The sequence below is a fragment of the Mandrillus leucophaeus genome, unplaced genomic scaffold (assembly GCF_000951045.1).
Source record: "Mandrillus leucophaeus isolate KB7577 unplaced genomic scaffold, Mleu.le_1.0 Scaffold36, whole genome shotgun sequence".
Lineage (NCBI taxonomy): Eukaryota > Metazoa > Chordata > Mammalia > Primates > Cercopithecidae > Mandrillus > Mandrillus leucophaeus.
The window spans coordinates 3,467,472-3,474,567 of NW_012103809.1; the positions used below are offsets into that span (position 1 = coordinate 3,467,472).

Below are 7,096 nucleotides of genomic sequence, written 5' to 3' on the forward strand. Positions count from 1 at the left end.
AGCTGGTGGAAGCTATCAGGACCAATTACAATGACAGATACGATGAGATCCACCGTCACTGGGGAGGCAATGTCCTGAGTCCCAAGTCTGTGGCTCATGTTGCCAAGCTCAAAAAGGCAAAGGCTAAAGAACTTGCCACTAAATTGGGTTAAATATACACTGTTGAGTTTTCTGTACATAAAAATAATTAAAATAATACAAATTTTCCTTCAAAAAAAGGTGGTGAAGAAATGAAGTTTAGACTAGAAGTAATACAAAAGAGAACCAATCATACTGAAAGTATAATGGGGACATGGATGACAGGAATAAGGAAAAGCAAACAAAATGAGATGGGACTAAACAGGCTTAAAATGTTAAAGAGAAAATGATTGACAAGTAAGACAGACACAGAAAACGTAATAACTGTATAATGTTTGTCCCTGTAGAAGTAAAATAATAAAAAAAGTAAAAAAAGAAAAAAGAAAACATAGATATAATTCAAGAAAAGTTGCCAAAATTATAATATTTGAATTTATGGAAAAAAGGACACAATACATCAAAGGAAAAATCAAAATATTGGGCCAGGCACAGTGGCTCATCCCTGTAATCCCAGCATTTTGGGAGGCCAAGGTGGGTGGATCACGAGGTCAGGAGATTAAGACCATCCTAGTTAACATGGTGAAACCCCGTCTCTACTAAAAATACAAAAAAATTAGGAAGGTGTGGCAGGTGACTGTAGTCCCAGCTACTCAGGAGGCTGAGGCAGGAGAATGGTGTGAACCCGGGAGGTGGAGCTTCCAGTGAGCCGAGACTGTGCCACTGTACTCCAGCCTGGGTGACAAAGCAAGACTCTATCTCAAAAAAAAAAAAGAAAAAGAAAAAGAAAAATGAAAATCAAAATATTCTCCTTGAGACATCCCAGAAAGTTACTAAACTTCAAAGGCAAAAAAAAAAAAAAAAAAAAAAAAAAGAAAGAGAAAGATGAAAATCAAAATATTCTCCTTGAGACATCCCAGAAAGTTACTAAACTTCAAAGGCAAAAAAAGAATAATGTGGGGATCAAGGTAACAGATCATGTATTTTGAGGAAGAAAAAAATGCTAGTCTCAAAGTTTAGAAAAACCAATACCAGAAGACAGAGGAGCAGTGCCTAGAAGACCCTCTAGGAAATAAAATGTGACTGAAGAAGTTTAAACCCAGACAGACTGTAATATAACAATCACTTTTTCATATACAAAAAGATTTTAAATCTCAGTAGCTTTATTAAGAAACTATCAGAAAAGTAACTTCAGACAACCAAGAAAAAAATAGAGCCACTATGGCTTAAAGAACTGGCAGGAAGGATTTTAAACCATGGAGCTATGTGATCAAGACTTGAACGAATATGAGACTTGTAAATTAAAAAACAGACCTTTATAACTTTAAACTCTGACAATGTAGGAATTATATTTTTTTAATTCTGTTTTCTTTTTTTTTTTTTTTTAAAGGAATGTGGTCTCACTTTGTTGCCCAGGTTAGTCTCGAAGCTCTGAGGTCAACCAGTCCACTCACTTTGGCCTCCAAAAATGCCAAGTGAGGTACTTCACCTCCCAAAATGCTGGTGAGCCACTGTGCCCAGCCAGTATGATTTTTTTTTAAATTGAGATGGGAGGAAAAAATGTAAAAGGAAACATAGGTTTGCTTATTTCTTCTTAAAAAATTGTTTTAATAGCCTGGGGTCAAATGAGGCAATTTAAACCTGACATATCAAATAGCAAAGCAATAACTGCACTTAGAGAGATAAATATAATTTTTTAAAATAATATAAACAATTAAAATTGGATGATAGGAGGAAGTATGTAAGACAAACAAATTAAATTTCAATTGCTCATATTAGAGGGTTGATAGATACTCTCTTGAAGAACAGAAGATTAAGCATATTATATGTTATAGTTATTAAATAATTACTAGAACAAAAATTAAAACTTTTAAAATTATAAGAAACAAAACAGAGCACAAGATGAAATAATTAAAAAGAAAAACAGACAGCTTGGCATACTATATAAGAGAATTTTGAAATAAAACTCACTAGAAAACAATCATCTGAAATATTAAAACTCTCTAGTAAACAACTCAGTAAAGAATAAGATCAAACCTGAAATTATGGAATATTTAGAAAATGATGGCCATGAAGCATTACATATAACCCAAGAGATACTCTCCAATCATGCTTAACGCAGAAACATTAGATGCAGTCTTATTAAAGACAGGAACAAGACACACATGTCCTCATCATCACTGTTAGTCAACATTGTTCTGAAAGTACTAACCACTGCATTTATTATTTAAAGACAATATTGGCTGGGCGCAGTAGATCACGCCTGAAATCCCAGCACTTTGGGAAGCCGAGGCGGGTGGATCACGAAGTCAGGAGATCGAGACCATCCTGATTAACACGGTGAAACCACGTCTCTACTTAAAAAAAACAAAAAACAAAAAATTAGCCAGGCGTAGTGGCGGTCACCTGTAGTCCCAGCTACTCTGGAGGCTGAGGCAGGAGAATGGCATGAACCCGGGAGGTGGAGCTTTCAGTGAGCCAAGATTGCGCCACTGCACTCCAGCCTGGGTGACAGAGCAAGACTCTGTCTCAAAAACAAACAAACAAAACAAACCAAAAAAAGGCAATATTTACCTCTAAATACATAGGAGAAACAATTGAAAAACCACAATGACAAAAAAATTTAGGAAGGTGGCTCCAGTACAAAATCATTCTTCTTCCTATATAAAAACAAACTACCAGTAAGAATACGAACTGAAGGGGGAAGAAACATTTATTATAGCAATAAAACAATAAAATACATAAGAACAATAGACTTTTTTCACTAATAAAATATTAGCATAAGAAGAAAACTTTTAAATGCTATTGAGGGACATGGAAGAACATTTAAATAAAGGAGCTTCTTTTAGGATAGCAGCAGCCAACACTAAAAATATATTCGTTCTTCCCGAGATAATAAAGTTAACACAATCTTCATTAAAAAATCCAGAAAATTTTATCTGTGGAAAAAAATTGTAGAAAATATGTTTTAAATTTAAATAAAAAGAAAAATGGGGATTTTTGAGGCAAATTCTGAGAATGAAGAATAATAAAGGGGTGATCAAGTCTAACATAAATTTCAATAGGCTATAATAATTCAAGTGGATAAATATTGCAAATAGGATAAAAAGTTCAGAAGTAGATCCAATACACACAGGAATTTAGACATTTTAAAGTTGGCATTCCAAATTTATAAGCAGACGATAAATAATTCAGAAAATAGTTTGTGAACAACCAGAAACCATGTGGAAAGAATGGAGTTGGGAAAATAGCCATCTCCCAACTTATATCAAAATAAATTCCAAAGGGACAGAGGCTTAAATCATACAATATAAAACCATCAACCTAAGAGCAAGGTTTTATAATAATGGACTAGGGAAGGTCCTTCTAAATATGACCTAAAATTCAAAAGCAATAGAACATTCATTGAAATGTATGCAAATAAAACTTTGCTGACTAGAAATAAGCCCTGTAACAAAATCAAAAGACAAATTACAAAACTAGGGGTGAGGGAAGAATAGGGAATGCAATTAATATCACAAACACAGACCAATGGCTATAATAAATAAAGAGTTCTGACATATCAATAAAAGAAACAGAAAAACTAGGTAAAAAGATACATACATACATTCACAAACATACATATATTGTACACATTTACATATATGTATATGAGTGTGTATGCACAAAAACACACATATACATATGGAAGATTCACAGAAAAAGGAACTAAAAATGTCTCTTAATCATGTGGAAAGATGTTCAACTTCATTCATAACAAGAAATATAAATTAGAACTTAACTAAAAGAACTTAACTTTTTTAACCTATGAGATTAGCAAAGATTAGCTAGACTTTGATAACACTGTGTTGTTATATATACACAGACATACTTTCCTAGAAAAGTAAGTGAAAAAATTGTCCAACCACCATACTAATCACTCTGATTTGATCATCAGACATTATATGTACTCAGCATCACTATGTACCCTATAAACATGTACAGTTATTATGTGTCAATCAAAACATTAAAAATGTTTTTTAATTTTTCAAAGCATGGATTACTTATGCTATTATCTTACAGTAGTTTGGGCTACTTTTAAGCTTCATAGAAATGGAATCATGCAGTTCCTACACTCTCGTGGCCAGCTTCTTTGACTAATCACTTTGACTGATTTATCCGTGTCACTTTATATAATGGGTTTTGTTCTTTTCATTCCATGATATAAATCTACCACAATTTATCCAGTCAACAGTGAGTAGACTTTTCAATTGTTTCCAGTTTGAAGCTGTGAGGAATAATGCTACTATAAATATTTTTGTACAAGTCTTTTGGTGCACCACATGGTGATGGTTAAGCTAGTGATAGCTAAAGATTGTGGAGATAGCTGGATAGACTACAGATATTAAGAAGGGTGAAGGTAAATGGCCCTAAATTATATCCAAATGCTTTCATTGTTCAAATATAATAACAATACCAATAAGTCCAAAAAGTTTTACCCTCAATGGTATTTATCACTTTCAGCCTTGGTTTCATAAAACAGCACATAATTTTTTAACAAGCATAAGCTAAAAAAAAAAATGCGCCACTTAATAAGCTTCACAAATGGTTGGCTTGTTGTTTTCTACTTCTTTTAGGGTGGATTTTATCTGTATGTATTCAGTCCTGAACTTCGGCAAGATAAATGACCACACTTGCCCTTATCCACCGTCTTACAATATATGACCGACAGGGACATACCAAGATCGAGGACTAAGGATTTCTTAGGAATGTGAATTCACAGACTGGAAGGCAGAGGGCAAAAATCATCTTAAATTTTGTTTAAAATACTTTCATTTTAAAATGCTACTCTAAATTGTTTTGTTTTGTTTTGTTTTGTTTTGTTTTGTTTGAGGCAGAGTCTCTCTCTGTCACCAGGCTGGAGTGTGGTGGCGTGATCTCAGCTCACTGCAATGTCTGGCTCCCAGGTTCAAGCGATTCTCCTGCCCCAGCCTCCCAAGTAGCTGGGACTGCAGGTGCATGCCACCACATCCAGCTAATTTTTGTATTTTTAGTAGAGATGGGGTTTCACCATGTTGGCCAGGATGGTCTCAATCTCCTGACCACGTGATCTGCCCACCTTAGCTTCCCAAAGTGCTGGGATTACAAGCGTGAGCCACCACACCCGGCATAAACTGTATTTTTTTATAATAACATAAGCTTTAAACTAAGACTGATCTGCAGAGGTCTTAACATAAAGGTGTTTGTTTCTGAAGAAGAAAACTTTGCTTCTGAAAAAGTTATTATATGACATTTCCAATGCAAATAATACCTAGAAGCAGAAAACAGCTGCAAAAAATGTCATATATTTAATTTCTTAAATAGCGTTTAAAGGAAGAAAAGCAAAGTATTATCACATTCTGATTTGAGAAAAGTAATTGCATGGGTATCAATGCTGGAGAGTAGCAGTACCCCATTAGTGCCTGTAACTTTTATTTCTTGATTCTGCTGTAGGAATGTATTCTGTAGGTAAGCTAGACACCAGAAAGGTTTGTGATACTGTGGAAAGTGGGAACTATTGAGAAAATAAATAGTCAAAGTGCTTAGAAACTGCTGCTGGGACAACAAAAATGCACAGGAGTTTCCAGAGATCAGAGAAAGCCAGAGGGTATTTGGATGGAAAATGCCCCAACACGATGTAGGTAGAAGTGTTTAAATTTAAGGTAAAGAATTGAGGTAAGTAAAGGCTGGGCATGGTGGTTGACACCTGTAATCCCAGCACTTTGGAAGGCCAAGGCGGGCGGAGATGAGGTGGATAGATCGAGACCATCCTGGCTTACATGGTGAAACCGCATTTCTACTAAAAAATACAAAACTTAGCCAGGCGTGGTGCCATGTACCTGTAGTCCCAGCTACTTGGAAGGCTGACACAGGAGACTCACTTGAACCTGAGAGGCAGAGGTTGCAGTGAGCTGAGATTGTGCCACAGCACCATAGCCTGGCAACAGAGTGAGACTCCATTTCAAAAAAAAAAAAATGAAATTAGGTAAGTAAGAAAGCAAGTTTCTTATTAAGTTCAAGTATCAAACCAGGATTGGCTTAAGTTAAGGTTTCCTGAGAAAGACACCAAGTCGTGTTTTTTTTTTTTTTTTTTTAATTTCCCTGTAAATGTGTCATTTCAGATCGCATTTGGTGATACTGGTCATTTAGCTATCAGGGAGAAACTCATTGTGTAGTGGAAAGAATAAGAAAGAACTGTCAAAATTCACTAAAAAACAATTTTAGGGGGTTCCAAGATGGCTGAATGGGAACAGCTCCAGTCTACAGCTCCCAGTATGAGCGACAGAGAAGACGGGTGATTTCTGCACTTCCAACTGAGGTACCCGGTTCATCTCACTGGGGCTTGTTTGACAGTGGGTGCAGCCCACCAAGCACAAGCCAAAGCAGGGAGAGGTATCACCTCACTTGGGAAGCTCAAGGGGTCAGGGAATTCCCTTTCCTAGCCAAGGGAAGTTGTCACAGATGGCACCTGGAAAATCAGGTAACTCCCACCCTAATACTGAGCTTTTCCAACAGTCTTAGTAAATGGCACACCAGGAGATTACATCCCGCGCCTGGCTCGAAGGGTCCCACACCCACGGAGCCTCCTCATTGGTAGCACAGCAGTCTGAGATCGAACTGCAAAGTGGCAGTGAGGCAGGGGGAGAGGAGCCCGCCATTGCTGAGGCTTGAGTAGGTAAACAAAGAGGCCCGGAAGGTCGAATGGGGTGAAGCCCACCACAGCTCAAGGAGGCCTGCCTGCCTCTGTAGACTCCACCTCTGGGGGCAGGGCATAGCTGAACAAAAGGCAGCAGAAACCTCTGCAGACTTAAATGTCCCTGTCAAACAGCTTTGAAGAGAGTAGTGGTTCTCCCAGCATGGAGTTTGAGATCTGAGGACAGACAGACTGCCTCCTCAAGTGGATCCCTGACCCCCGAGTAGCCGAACTGGGAGGCACCCCCCAGTAGGGGCAAACTGACACCTCACATGGCCGGGTACCCCTCTGAGACAAAGCTTCCAGAGG

The 7,096-nt window shown here is 37.3% G+C and overlaps 1 protein-coding gene across 1 annotated transcript in view; it reads right to left on the reverse strand.

Annotated features, from left to right (window-relative positions):
* LOC105546482 overlaps positions 1-7,096 on the reverse strand; it is a 659,409-nt gene that overhangs the window by 550,109 nt on the left and 102,204 nt on the right. The gene's annotated exons all lie outside the window — the stretch shown is intronic.